This window comes from Sus scrofa, chromosome 7 (assembly GCF_054392235.1).
Source record: "Sus scrofa isolate SSC_HxYL_T2T_F1_AM1 chromosome 7, Sscrofa_HxYL_maternal_Yorkshire_Landrace_v2.0, whole genome shotgun sequence".
Lineage (NCBI taxonomy): Eukaryota > Metazoa > Chordata > Mammalia > Artiodactyla > Suidae > Sus > Sus scrofa.
Genome location: NC_139389.1, coordinates 133,182,367 through 133,194,832, shown reverse-complemented (window position 1 = coordinate 133,194,832; position 12,466 = coordinate 133,182,367). Strand labels below are relative to the sequence as shown.

The 12,466-nt window shown below is 56.8% G+C and overlaps 1 long non-coding RNA gene and 4 other non-coding genes across 5 annotated transcripts; all 5 read right to left on the bottom strand.

Annotated features, from left to right (window-relative positions):
- Positions 1-2,636: 2,636 nt before the first annotated feature.
- Positions 2,637-2,714, bottom strand: MIR487B (microRNA mir-487b). Its single transcript, NR_162159.1, has one exon. It is a non-coding gene; the product is annotated as a microRNA mir-487b (primary transcript).
- A 381-nt stretch (positions 2,715-3,095) lies between these two features.
- Positions 3,096-3,177, bottom strand: MIR381 (microRNA mir-381). Its single transcript, NR_049175.1, has one exon. It is a non-coding gene; the product is annotated as a microRNA mir-381 (primary transcript).
- Positions 3,178-3,883: 706 nt separating this feature from the next.
- Positions 3,884-5,094, bottom strand: LOC146402086 (uncharacterized). Its single transcript, XR_014811420.1, has 4 exons — positions 4,959-5,094; positions 4,680-4,802; positions 4,097-4,173; positions 3,884-4,012 (listed from the first exon to the last, which is right to left on the bottom strand). It is a non-coding gene; the product is annotated as an uncharacterized LOC146402086 (long non-coding RNA).
- A 1,697-nt stretch (positions 5,095-6,791) lies between these two features.
- On the bottom strand, positions 6,792-6,871 carry MIR376A (microRNA mir-376a). Its single transcript, NR_049173.1, has one exon. It is a non-coding gene; the product is annotated as a microRNA mir-376a (primary transcript).
- Positions 6,872-7,890: 1,019 nt separating this feature from the next.
- Positions 7,891-7,968, bottom strand: MIR376C (microRNA mir-376c). Its single transcript, NR_049176.1, has one exon. It is a non-coding gene; the product is annotated as a microRNA mir-376c (primary transcript).
- Positions 7,969-12,466: the final 4,498 nt, after the last annotated feature.

The window sequence follows — 12,466 nt, the reverse complement described above, 5'->3', positions numbered from 1 at the left end:
TGAAGGCACGTCACAGATGAGCAAAGCCATCACGGTGATACCTTTTCTGACAAAAACGGAGCACATCCTGGATCCCCACGCGAGATGCTCCCTGAAAGACGGCCTCGGTTCCAGGAACGCTGCTTCCGACGGACTGGAGTTGGGGGCAGCAGAACGGGACAGGTGCAGTCACCGAGGCGGCTGCTGACCCAGCGCCTGACGAGGTCCGACACTGGTGGCCTCTCCCCAGCGCGGGTCTTCTATCCGGAAAGGCCTCTGAGGTAGGACGCGGTTCTGGGGAAGGACGATCTCGTGACATGTGCACCTCAGAGAGCCCGTGGCGGGCAACTGCTGGTCACAAACCCAAGAGTGGGTTGACTGGGGACGTGCGGCCAGGGCGAGTGGCGTGTGCAAAAAGGCGGGGGGCAGGGGGCACCCGTGACAGAGACGGCAGATCAGCTCCGGCCCCCAATGGTTCTGAGCGTCGTCCACCGACCAGAAGCACTAGCATCACTTGGGAACTTGCTAAAAATGCAGAATCTTGGTCCCTGAATCAGAATCTGCCTTTTAACAAGATCCCTAGGTGATGAAAATCGTAGGGCCATGTGAAAGCTTGAGACACAGTGCTCGAGCTGACAACACACAGACACGCCCACCCACCCACACAGACACACCCCCCCGACACACACACACACACATACGCACGCACGCCCACACCCCAGAGGTGCCGTTGACCACACGGTCTTATTCCCAGGGCCTGTGTTCCATGTGCGTGTCTCTAGGGTGCAGTGGACCCCCAAAATGGCACACGGCCGTGTCACGTCCTTCAAGAATAAAAGGAACATTCCACAGGCAGCTCCTTAGAAGGGCCAAATGGTAGTGGCGGCAGGAAATGGACTGCGTTTCCCTTAATTTTGCATCTCAAGATGTCCTCCACGCTCAGAATTTATGGCCAAGATGCAGGGATGCCCAGAGGCCCTCGGCCCCCTTCTAGCTGCCTCGAGAGAGGCTCGACACCTGCGTCTCTTCCAGAAACTCCTCATGGCTGAGACTTAATAACAAGAAGAGAAAGACAGATGAATCATTATCAACCGCTTCCAAAGGACCCTGAGCACCTGAATGTGGCTCCACCCCAGAGATGGAGTTAGTTCAAGGGTGTCCTGCTGCTGGCCTGCGTTCCATGGTCACGGCATGAGCTACTCTAGATGGTCAGCAAGGCCATGCTCCCTGGCGAGGCAGGGGCCCACGTCCTCTTGGTGAAGTCAGCACTGTGCTTGAGCCAACGTCTGAGGCGAACACGGACACTAAGACAGCAGTGGTCCGGTGTCAATCACCCTTAGGGACAGAGGCCACGGCGCGGACCGCCATTCTTAAAGCACCAAAGAACTGCACCATCCAGCGAGCTTGGCATCTTCTCTGAAGTCAGCATCCCTTCCAGAAAGTTCTTCTCGGGTGGTGGACAAGGAGGGTTAGCGGGTCAGCCACAGGCTTCGGCGTCCGTCACCCATCCTCAGGCTTGGGGTGGGGCGCTGGCATCGATGGCCTGACCCTAGAGGCGGCTTTGTGTCCCAGCAGCGCCTTCAAGAAGAAGGATTGATGAGCCTTGAACGCAGGGTCACGCATAACGTGTGCCCATGACCAATGCAGGTCTGTGGCAGCCCGGGGAGCCCACCGGCCCCTGGTCAGGCATGGCCCCGCCGCCAGGGCCCCGAAGGTTGGAGCACCAGCACCCTAGCAGAAGTCACTGCAAGCTCTCCGGGCCCCCAGCCAGGCAGGAACCCGGGGAGGGGTGGCCACATGCGTCTCTTTCCAGAACTGGTCATGGGGTCCAGGACGTCCGCCGAGGCAGGATTTGATACTCAAAAAGAAATTGTCCTTGTATGATTCATCACAAATAAAGCGAACACACCAAGGATAATTTCTCCTCAAGTATGAAACAGCAACGGGGGCAGGAAGACCGGCACCTCCGGGTCTTTGGTTGGACAGGGACCGCAACTCAGCAAACCCAGGCGCGCCCACACGTGTGCACACACCAGACGCACACACACACGCACACCGCGTGCACCACGGGCCACGCCTCACTGAGCGCCAGGGAGGCCGCCCAGAGCTGCTTCTGGCTCTGCTCAGTGACCTCAACCTGTGTCCTGCAAGAGGGTGGATGGCGGGCAAGCCAGTTATCCCAAGGCTGTCCCCCCCCCTTACCCGGAGCAAACACTCTCTGTGGCACCGCTGTCACAGGCCCACTGCTCCCACTGAACCTGGCCTTGTCTTCTGAAAGCATCACAGGAAGGGCTGAGCTGCACACCTGGAGCCTTGGCCCCCCCAAGGCGCGAACCCTGGGTTTGCGAATCCACTCACGTACCTGAGGGAGGGTCTGAGGTCCGCATCTCGACGTGGCTCCAAAACCCCAAGAAGGGGCTTTGAATACCACCACTATTAGCAAGAGTTTCCTAGCGCACTGCGTCCCGGCTACCACTCTGCTCTAAGCTGCGGACAAGTCTGAACTCATTCCGCCCCCAGCAGCCCTCTGATTCTCACTCCACGCGAGGGGTGGCAGGCACACAGCGCGATGAAATCCGGGTCCCGGGTCCCAAGGTTAGTAAGTGTCAGAGACAGGATCCAAACACGGGCAACCGGACCCTGCGGTCTGCGCTCTTGATACTGAAAAAGTGGATGACCCTGTACGATTCGACATGAGTAAAACGAACAGGACAGGGATAACCACTCTCCAAGTACCAAAGGTTAGCACGGGAAAGAGAGCCACTGCCTCCAGGGGGCCTGGCACGTCTTCACGGCGCAGTCCTGGGGACAAATTAGACGCGGAGGGTTAGTGGCTCCCTCGACGGGGGCCCAGCAGAAGCGTGCAGTGACGACGGCAGCGCCACCCCCCCGACGCTGACCTGACCACACGCAGAGCGCATGCCTCCTGACCCTCCCACGCAGACCCGGACGGGGTGATGTTCCCCAGGCCACCGCCTTCACTAAAGCCAGCCGCGTGCCCAAGAAGTCCCCTCCGCAAAGCGGGGCCCCGGAAGCGGTACGCCACACACCAGCGGACACACACGGTCATGCGCACACGTACCAAATCCCTCGCTGAGTGAGGACTGGGTCTGAGGTTTGATACTCACAGAGAGCTTGTCCTTGTATATTCCACCTCAAAACCCGAATATACAAAGGGCAACCTCGCTTTAAGTACCAAACAATAGCGCTGGGCAGGTCCATCGCTCCGGTTCCCAGAGCTGGCCTCCTCTCCCGGCATCCTCCTAGGGAGGGGGTGGGGGATGCAGGATCCGCAGCCCAGAGGGCAGACACCGCCTGTCCGGTGTGTGCCCACTGCCCTGCTCGCCATCCCGCTGAGCCCAGGTGGGGGCAGAAGCCAGTGCTCCTGCACTGAAACCAGCATCATTTCCAGGAATCGCTCCAAATCAGGACGTGTTCCTTCCTGAAAAGGAGCTCAAACTCATGGCCCTCGAGGGCATGCCCGGAGCTCAGCTGGCTTCTCCGTTCCAGCAGAACACCGCTGGCGGTGCAACCAGCATGGGCGCCCCCTCCAGGAGGGTCTCCTGATCGTGCCCCGAGGGCAAGGGGATGGGGCAAATTTACATTCCAAATAAAGCAAAGGCCCAGTGGCCACCATCATACCTCCCACAGAGACGTGGACAGCAACGTCCTCCCCAGCACCAGCCTCCTCCTCGCTCCCCACCCCCACCCCCGGAAGCTGGCATCACGCCCAAGAAGCCATGCTGGGAAAGAGTTGACACTGAAAAGGAGTCGCACCTCCACGTACCACGGAGAAACGGAGGCAGCAGAGCACGGCCGGTTCCCCACGGAGAAGCCCCTAGAGAAGGAGCAGAAACTGAAGGCTACGGCAGAGCAGGAGACCTGACTCACCCCCAGGTGACATGCTCACCTCTCGCAGACGACACTGGCTCTCCTTGATGGGGCTGCAACCGGCCTGTGCCAAACGGAGGCTCGCCCAGCCCAAGAAATGTCTCCTCCAACACGGAATCAGAGCCCTCTTCCGGCCGTCGTCCTGGAGATGAACGGGATGCAGGAAGGTCAGAGGACACACACCGAGACAGAAGCCCCTCCCTCTGACCTTCCAGCACCCACGTACCTGGCCCAGGGCGACTGCTCCTGCCGCTCTTCCCCTAGAGCTGTGCGATCCGTCGAGGACACGGTCTCCAGGCAGGACTGGAAGCATAAATCACAGACAGAAAGCGTGCTTACGGGTGCAGCTCAGGGTCTTGAGCAGGAGAGGGTCCTCGCAAACACAAAGGAGGAGCATTGACCTGCAAATCTCAGCCTCTTCCCCAGAGTGGGTGCCACCTCCAGGAAGCCCTCCAGGATGGACTCACAGGGACTGGTTGATCCAGCTTGGAACCATCATAAATAACGCCAGAGCCCTGTGGTCCACTGTTCCCTATGCATTACCCTTTGAAAGCGTCTAACCTCAAGGTCTTGCTCCTGAGTTTGAACTGGGACCGGGAAGCCTCCTGGCTGTGCCTTGGCAGTGGCAAAGGGCAGGGCCACATACCAATCATCTTTTAAAAAGCACACCCCCCTTCAGCTCAGTGCAGATAAACAGACAGCATGCACAGAAGGCTGCCCTGTCCCACGCCAGCAAGGCATGGCCTCGGGGCAGTTCAGAGGACGTCACCGCGGAAGGCCACATTCAGGCCTGGGAAACAGAGACATACCTGGGAAGGGCTGGCAAGAGGTCTCTGTCCTGAAGGTGGAGCTGGGTCCAAGCGCCTTCCCGGTCAGAGTTTGATACGCAAGTAAGAGTCTCCCTCTGTATATTCGCCATGAAGAAAGGGAACCTGCAAAGGGTATCCTCTCTTCAAGTACCCAAGAGCACCCTCCACGCACGGTTCCAGAGGAACCTTGTCTCCTGCAGGGTCCGAGACCAAGGGGGCGGGGCTGGGACAAGCCTGACCCTGCACACGGAGTCCCCGCCCTGGGGGGGCTGTACTTGCCAGCAACACTCCAAGATGCGGTGGTCCCCCAAAGCCAGGCGGGGTCTCATGCCTCAGCCACACGTAAACGTCAGATGGCCATAACATTCCTTCAGGGCGGCAAGGCCACCCTCTGCCCAAAGCTGTTCCCTCCAGGAAGCCCTCCTGGTGACACACGGGCTGGAAGACACAATAGTGCGTGTCATCACAGGAAAAAGGCAAAGAGAGGCGCAGTACCCGCTGGGCTCTGCCGCGGCTCGTGCACACATCACGCAGCAGCGTTAAGACAAGCATCCCATCTCCTGAACTTGGCTCTGTGTTCAGAAAGCCACTGAAGTATGACTCAAAAGCACGCGTCCAGGGCAATAGTCACCAAAGGAAAATGGAATCCCACGGGCCAACTCTCCCTAATGAAACAGAGCATACCCTCAGCGACCCCAGGGGCCTCCTGAGGCAACTGGCAATGCTGCCCAGAGGGCCCTATGGCTGAAGAGAGCACACAGTCCCAGGGCAGGTGCTATAAAACATGGCACCCTGACTCTGGACTGGCAGCGACATCCATCCCTTTCCCTCGGGGGGATGCTCTAAGGCCCAGAGGTCAGCCCAAGGCTGACCCGCGTAGGGCGGGTGGGTAGACCAGATGCCCGAAGGTGAACCGAGACACTGTTGCCCCTTCTCTCTCACCTCTGACCCTGCGGTCCCTTCTCAGGGTCCAGCTTATGTCTGGGAAGACTGGCCAGAGGAGCAGCTCATGGCCGCTCCGTCATTGCCCACCAAGGAAGGCACCACCTCCCAACAGACCAGCCACTCTGAAAAGAAAACCTGCATCCTCACCAAAGCCATCCTCCCTTCAAGAAAGTTCTCTGGAGGATGCAGGGGGTGAGGAGGGAAAGAGGCCATGTCATCAACAGCAAGGGAGAGGCCTACACCCTGTGGTCAACCGAGGGTGTGCGACCCTGTGACCGTCCTGGCCCCTGATGCTCCCTGAAGTCACTCTCTCTTCTGAGACACCCTCCCATGCAGGATTTCCTCTTTGTTTTGTTTCTGTTTTTGTTTTGTCTTTGTTTGCCTTTTCTTGGGCCGCTCCCGCGGCATACGGAGGTTCCCAGGCTAGGGGTCCAATCGGAGCTGCAGCCACCGGCCTACGCCAGAGCCACAGCAACGCGGGATCCGAGCCGCATCTGCGACCTACACCACAGCTCACGGCAGCACCGGGTCCTTAACCCACTGAGCAAGGGCAGGGATCGAACCCGCAACCTCATGGTTCCTGGTCGGATTCGTGAACCACTGCGCCACGACGGGAACTACGGATTTCCTCTTTGGAGGAAGCTTGCCCTTGCATATTCATTACAAATTCTGCAAAGGCAGGAAAGATAATCTCTCTCCAAGTAGCAAACACCATTGGAAAGCCACTCTCACTGGGACAGAGGTGGCCTCAGCTCCAGGAATGAGCCTAAGATAAACCGATCAGATGTGCAGGGTTAGTGGGTGGGCAGCGCATTGCTGCAGGCGGAGTTTGCACTCGTGGGTCATCCGCTGCATCTCTTCCTTCTGCATCCCTGGGATTCCCCCACCTGCGCCCCTTCCTAAAGTCAGCTGCCCACCCTGGTATTCCCCCAGATGACTGTAGAAGAGGGGGTCCTGGCAAATGCACCACAAGGACGATGAACAGACAGAGCACACGATTTATGCAAGGTCAGCAAAGTCAACCTGAGAGGCTGGCCTCGCAAGAACACACGGGAGACGGAAGGTAAGTCAGCCAGACGGTGCACCTCGGGCAAAGCCCGGGACGTCCCTGCACCACGTCTTCTTTGATGGTGACGTCTCTTCCTTGGAGGGTTCCAAGCAGCATTTGATACTGAAAACGTGGATTTTCCTCTATGATTAATAATAAATAATGTACTCATAGAAGGAGAATCTACCTTTTAAATACCAAAGAAGGATTCTGTCCAGGTGAACGTGAACCTGTTCTTGAGTCATCAGGAATGGACTTCACAGCGGGGGCCAAGCCTCCGATGGACGGGCAGACGACAGACCACCACAGAATCTTTACCGAGAGGGCTGCCGGCCAGAAACAGCTCTCACGTGTGGATGATGCCCAGGCCTGGTCCTTTTAGACGTGCTGTGCTGTTTGCCTGTATCTTCCCATGTGCCCGGGCCCAGGGCGCCAGGACAGGGGCTAGCCTTATAGTCTCTTCCAGAAATAGTTCCAAAGCAGCATTTGATACTGAAAACATGGATTTTCCTCTATGATTATCTATGAATCACGTAAACATAGAAGGAATATCCACCTTTTAAATACCAAAGAAAGATGGAGTTCTGGAAAGGACCACACATGGACAATTCACCAGAAAGGGATGCAAGACAGCACAGCCAGCTGCGTCTGGGCCCGTGGTGCTCAGCCCACGGCCTCCTTGGTGGGTCGGCTCTTTCGTGAGAGGGAGCTTCGAAAGGCCATGGTCAGCAGACATATGGCATGAACAGAGCACGTGTTCTGCAGCCACCACCTCTCCCCTCGCCCCGGGGGATGGGCGGCCCGGCCGCACGCCCCGACCACCCTACCTGCCCCCAAAATGTTTCCATGGCAGCATTTGATACTGAAAATGTGGATTTTCCTCTATGATTAACCATCCAACACGTAATCATAGAAGGAAAATCTACCTTTTAAATACCAAAGAAGACAAACCCTGGGAAGGACCAGCTTAGGCGCAGACTGCGCAAAATGAGTGATGCCGCACAGCAAAGACCGCTCAGGTGCCCCGGAGAAGCCGTGACCGCAGCCTCTTCCCCGAGCCGGCAGCGGGGCGGGAGGGTCTCCCCACAGACACATGGCAGGGACGGGTCTCCTGTGCCGGGTCCACCGTCTTGCACTTACCCTGGAGGGGCTTAGCCCCCCCACCTGGCTTCCCTGACGGTGGTGGTTTCCGTCCAGGTATGTTTCCAAGCAGCATTTGATACTGAAAACGTGGAATTTCCTCTATGTTTAACCACAAATAACATAAACATAGAAGGAATATCCACCTTTTAAATACCAAAGAAGGACTGAGTCCCAGGAAGCATGAACCTGAGCATAATCCATCAAAAATAAAGGTAACAGGGGACAGGCACGCTGGGCACAGGCCTCCAGGGGTGGCAGCCGAGACCCTGGGGAGAGGACAGCTGTCTGGCTGGCCCGTCACTAAAGGGAGAAAGGGGCTGGGGTCCAGCTTCCTCTTGGTCCCTCCTTGTGCGTGGAGGGGGCATCAACCTGTCTCTCTCTTCCCCGAAGGGGATTCTGTGTGCAGAAATGTTTTAGGGGCACCTTTGGATACTGAAAATGTGGATCTTCCTCTATGATCAACCATAAATCCTGCAAACATAGCAGGAACATCCACCTTTTCTTTTTCTTTCTTTCTTTCTTTTTTTTTTTCTTTTGAGGGCGGCACCTGTGGCATACGGAGGTTCCCAGGCTGGGGGCTGAATTGGAGCTACAGCCGCCGGCCCACACCACAGCCACAGCAACGCCAGATCTGAGCTGCATCTGTGACCTACACCGCAGCTCATGGCCATGCTGGATCCTTAACCCACTGAGCGAGGCCAGGGATCGAACCCTCAGAGATACTCGTCGGGTTCTTCACCCCCTGAGCCATGGCGGGAACGCCAGAACAGCCACCTTTTGAATATCAACAATTGAGCAGGCAGAACACGATTCTTCAGGAATAAGAGCAACTGAAGGCAGGGGGGGGGCCTTTCTAGGTTCCGTAAAAGCACTGCGACATCAGACCCTGGCCTCTTCAGGTCCAGATAACGGGCCTGATTCAGGGGCACACAGCTCGGGGTCTGTCCTGAGGTCACGCCCCTGCTGAGGGGAGCCCCAAAGTCTGCTCCCCCATGGGGATTTCATGGCCAGGAGTATTTCCAAAGCAGAGGCTCCTTCATTCTGGAAAAGTGGAGGTACTTCACAATTTCCTCATCAATAAAGCAAGTTCAGTAGGAATCACCGTTCTTTAAATTCCAAAAATATCAGACAGAAAGAGAAAAGCCCTATGCCATTCCTAAAGTCACGGTCGACTCCACGGAGCCTTTCCGAGGCACCTGATGACACAGGGCATAGAAAAGCGTGCAGGAGAGTCTATCCTCGTTTCACCTACAGTGGAGGGATGAGGACGGCAAAGGTCCTTCCAGAAAGTGAGGCTTATGTTTGGAAGGTCCCAACAGGCAGGAGGAGGGAAGCCAGCGGGACCGGCTGCTGGGGGGCACTAGACAGAGAGACCACGCGTGGCGCCTCTTCAAACACAACCAAAAGGCAGCCACACATGCTGTTCACCAGCCACCCTCTCCACTCAAGCAGAAAAATCCCTTTTCAGGTGGATTGGGGGATGCAGGGACTTACCAAAACAATGCTATGCCCTCCTGCAAGGCTGCCATCACACCCAGGAGGTCCTCCTGCACAGAGCGGGTACTGAGGACAAACGGGACGGGTGCTGTGCTTCAGAAACAAGGCGCGCCCTCCGCGGCCCCTCGTTCTGTGTTCCACGACGTCCCGCCAGCACCAGTCTTGCTTTTCTAAAGTTGGAATCAGTTCAGAAAAGCCTTGTCCTGGAAGAGCAGTGCCTGTCACAAGGGTGGGGTCGGACACTCCTTCTAGAAATGAAGGGACCCCGAGGGGAGTGGACCGGGTCCGCCCCACCAGCCACAGAGCCAGCCCCTCCCTGGCAGCCTGGTTCACCGAGGAAGCAATCCTGAGTCCCAAAGCCTCCCCCCGCCCCCCCCCTCCGCCAGCACCCTTGGTCATAAAGAAAGCAAACACACGCGGCCCAGTGTTTGTCACACATCGTCGGGACCAATGCCAATCCCTGCTCCCTCGCCCCTCCCCCCGCGGGTGCTTCCTCTGTGAAGCCTTGTCCAGCATACATGGGGGTTGGGGGATCAGAGGGTCTAAGTCTGCCTCAACGTGGTTCCTGGACCCAGGAGTGGTTCTTGCAAGCCTGGCCCTGAGGGCGTGCCATCAAGGAGTCATTCCCAGCAGGGTTGTAATTAAAAGGCCAGGCAAGGGAATTCCCATTGTGGCTCAGGGGTAACGAACCCAACTAGTATCCATGAGGAGGCAGGTTCAGTCTCTGGCCCTGCTCAGTGGGTTAAGGATCTGGCATTGCTGTGGCTGTGGTGTAGGCCAGCCGCTGCGGCTCTGATTCGACTCTTAGCCTGGGAACTTCCATAGGCCATGGGTGCATGCCTAAAAAAGGAACAATATGCAGGCAACATCTGGCACAGATGTAGGGACGCGCCAAGGAACTCTTGTTCAGGTATTCCAGGAAAGCAACGTCAACCTACCTGTTGTCACTTGCAGGAAGCTGGCATCACGTCGTGAGCGTCCTGCTAAGGCTAACATGTCATCCAGGGTACCGAGGGCCTGTGGGCTGGTACCTCTGTCTGCTCCCTGCCCGGTTTCACATCCCTCCTCTCCTGTTACCCCCACGGCCTCCCGGAATGGCCTTCCCAGAGAACCTCTTCTAGAATAAACCACTTGCCCACAAACCTTAAGGAACCCCCTTCCACGTTTAAGACAAAAGCGTGTGTTAATAATGGCAGTCGGGCCCCAGGAAAACCACAGGAAGAAAGGTGAGAGGCCAGGAGGTGGGATGGGCGTGAGGGCATTTGAAGGGTGTGTGACGACCTTACAGTCTCTTTCCGGGAAGCCCTTGGAAATTACAACTTTCCCAGGAAAGGTATTGTGCCTTTAACAAGTTCTTCTTATGAATTTTTTTTTGTCTTTTGTCTTTTTAGGGCCGCACCCGCGGCATATGGAGGTTCCCAGGCTAGGGGTCCGATCAGAGCTGTAGCCATCGGCCTATACCACAGCCCCAGCAACTCAGGATCTGAGCCATGTCTGCGACCTACACCACAGCACATGGCAACGCCAGATCCTTCACCCACTGAGCGAGGCCAGGGATCGAACCCACAACCTCATGGTTCCCAGTCGGACTCGCTTCCACTGCACCACAACGGGAACTCCCACAAGTTATTCTTAAAATAAATTATATTAAAATAAATTCCGTACTTAAACTTCGGCACACCTGCCACATATTCATAAACATTCCCACGCGAATCTCGTCTGTATCATTGCAACTTCTTCAGGGGACATCCGGTGTCTTATCTAGTCCCTTAGAGGTAACACTTGGGAAACCAAGGGACTGAAGAGTATATGTTTCAGGATCCTTCTAAGAATCCGAAAACTGTGTTAAACGCGTTTTTATTCACATTTATTTGTCCGTGGTTTAAAAGAAACCGATGTGGCACAGCCTAATGATGCACAGCTATAGATTTACCTGAGGAAACAGGGTTACATGGTGATCCATTCAAGAACTCGGTCAATTTTCAACACAAATCATAATGAACACGAACCATCTGGTCAACCGTCCGCTGGCATGCTCTCTGAGAGGGGCTCACGCAGCCCCACCCCGTGCCCACAAGCTGACCCCTCCCTGCGCAGCAAGTCCTTCAAGAAGGCATTTGATGAGGAAAAGAGATCAACCGTGCAATATCTGCCACAAATAAAGCAAATACATCACGGACAACCTCCTTTCGAACATCTCAGACCAGCTTCGGGGACCGCTTCTCCTCCGGCTGCCGGGGCACCCCCCCTGCAGAGGAAATGGATGGAAAAGGTGAATGCACAGAGAACACACGCCCTTCGTGGCACCACGCGCCCTCCCCGCCTTCCTTTGACATACCTGAGCCTGCGGGTCACAGGGGCCTCCGATGTGGATGGCCCCCAAGGTGGGGAAGGAGGCTCCGTTCTGAAAGCGAGCTGTACCTTTCACGTCTCCTCGGGCATCACTGGGCAACCGTCCATGCTCCCCAGGTGACTCAGAACCAGCATCCCCTCCAGGAGGTCCTCCGGGCTGGGGACACCCGGAGGCTCCATGGCCAGGGGACACGTGTCCCACACAGGATGTACACCTGCCTCTCATCTCAGGTCAGAAACCACGGGGAGGGGCTCCCCGCTCTGGGCATTCTCTGAAGTTGGCGCTGTCATCTACAAGGGTGGTCCTTGGCGTCATCACACAGGAGGGCCACCTCTTGGACGGCCTTTCTTGAGGGACCTCTGACGATAGCTGCTTCTCCTCCAGAGGCGTTTTTGCCTCCCTGAAGGTCTCTTGGCAGGGAGCACAGGACCCGGAGGACGGGAAGCGCTGGAGCCCGCATGGCTCAGGCATCTGCCGAGGCCGGTGTGGCCCCAGGGTCACGGAGGGGGCGGCCATCCAGCTTCGTCCCGGTGCTGGGCTTCCGTGATGGGGTATGATACTCAAATAGAAGTGCACCCGTATTTTTCGTCATGAATAAAGCGAAGAAAGACGGATAACCTCTTTTCTAGTACCAAAATGCAGCACCGAGAGGAACCCTACGGCCCCTGGTCCCAGCTGGCAGAGCTCCAGACACTCCTCCTGGGGAAGACAGAGGCCCGGCATTAGTGGACAGGGTGACCCGGGGACACTCGCACTTTTCAGACCGCAACCAGCCACTTACCCTCCAGAGCAGCTGACGCC